Consider the following 2,065-nt stretch of genomic DNA (forward strand, 5'->3'; position numbering starts at 1 on the left):
GGAAAAAATGAAAATCAGATATGTGGTAATCGATTTTTCATACCCCGTGAAAATTCCGATTTCCAGCTGTCGGACTGAAAAAACGCGGCTTGAAATTTGTCGGACAACAATACTTTTTGACTGAATTAATTATTTACAATTAATTTTACTAAAAATTACCTATGTGGTAATTGATTTTCAATATCCTGTTATTTTGGCATGTTTCGACCGGTAGACAGGTTAATGCCGGAACAAATTTAAATCGGCATTTGCAACAAAATTTCCAGTTACTTAAGCTAAAAATAAAAGATGTGGTCTTAACTTTTCAAGACCCCAGGAAATTGCCATATTTTTGGACTTTTCCGAGTGGAAAAGCGGAGGTATCGAGAAAAATCGCAGAGGAAAAATATGGTAGACTCGTCAAAACTCCTTAGGAGTTATAAAGAGAGGGCCTGTACTGTGGACTAATCCATTGATAAATACAGTAACTGTTATATAAAGTGGAAGCGTTCATAGTAATTTTTTTTATTTCATGTGGAAAATCGTTGCGTGAGTTGTTCATGAATCGTGAGAATGCTTGCGATGACTTGTATTGCCAGCAATGATACAACCTTACACATGCTAGATTAAATATCATATGGGTAGTAAACACAATAATTAATATTTTTGTACAAAACCATTTTGTAGCTACATACTGGGAGATTTCCAAAGGTAAAGGAATATCTCAGCAACCAGTTTTTTGTAAGACAAAGTTTTATCAAGTTACAAGAAAAGCTCATTTAACTGTAAAATAATTTCCCTGATATATTACTGCGTAAACGCCTTTAAGTTGTCGTGTTGGGAGTGACTTACTCTACATTAAAATTTATAAACATGCGGTAAATCAACAATTTACATATCAGAGCTGTTTCCTTTTGCTATTACGTGCTGAATTTTGTAGTACAGAATAAATTTACGTAAATATCTGATGCTCGGAATAGTTTACCTACCATCAAAGGTTTTTTCGATAATAATTATCTTACCATTTATTAAACAATAATCAAAAGTAATGAAATAAAAAATGGCTCTGACAATTGTCACATAAAATACTTACACCAAAAATTTGTTGCAAAAACATTTAATAACGCCAATTTCTGTGAGTACTAGTACTAATAATAAACGTCTGTGTATTCTTAAATACACAAACTCGGAAGACAGCAGGCAGTATATCCGTTTTAGACATTTATCGATATATCTAAATATAAATCGTCCATTATAATTTCATTCGTTAATTAGGAATCAATATATACCATTCTTTCGAAAGTTCGTGTCATGGTATATTTCCATGTTATTACAGAATACATAAATTACCTTTCTAATCTACTAAATATCTTGATGTTAACAAAAAACTAACTTAAAAATATGAAGTACAAAAATATTACTTTCGAGACAAGTAGTAGTGGTTTCTGGTTTACTTTTTGAAGACTAATGAGCTCAAAATATACAGAGAGTTTTGAAAAAATGTAACGCAAACTTATAGAACATAAATAAAGAGTTTTACTTATTACCTTTTTTTTTAAGATACAGAACTTTTAAGATGATTTATTAAAATCAAATTTAATTCATATCTTTTGAGGGTACTAAATGCTCGGTGTAATTAGTTTTTTATTAATTGTTAGAGGTCGTTAGGGCCTTAATCAATAACGTTATACAGTAACTACTTTCTTGAGGTTAGGTTTTAATCCTAACTTCCAAAGTAAAAATATACTCGGTGTCCCATTTAAAATAACCAAGTTATTGCTATTTAAAGTTGAGAGAAGTATTCAGCAGTTTTTGAACACCCTGTACAATACTAAGTGATGACAAATATAATAATTTATAAAAATATTAATTTTCTACGCTAAGCCTGCATTTTCACTAAAATTGAAATATCTCACAAACAGTAAGTCCTAGGTATGCAGAACCTTGAATAAAGTTCACCTATTTTTTTACGGTGCTTTCAAAAATGCAGTAAAATACAGGGTGTTCCATTTAAAAAAACATAACTTTGATATGGTACGCTTTTCCTGGACACCCTGTATATTTCAAAATATTTTTAAAATGTAGC

At 30.4% G+C, this 2,065-nt stretch overlaps 1 protein-coding gene across 2 annotated transcripts in view; it reads left to right on the forward strand.

The window, feature by feature from the left end:
* Window positions 1-2,065, forward strand: part of LOC108913017 (radial spoke head protein 3 homolog B) — a 29,601-nt gene that overhangs the window by 6,559 nt on the left and 20,977 nt on the right. The window lies entirely within an intron of this gene.

The sequence above is a fragment of the Anoplophora glabripennis genome, unplaced genomic scaffold (assembly GCF_000390285.2).
Source record: "Anoplophora glabripennis isolate ALB-LARVAE unplaced genomic scaffold, Agla_2.0 scaffold30, whole genome shotgun sequence".
In the NCBI taxonomy this organism is placed as follows: Eukaryota; Metazoa; Arthropoda; class Insecta; order Coleoptera; family Cerambycidae; genus Anoplophora; species Anoplophora glabripennis.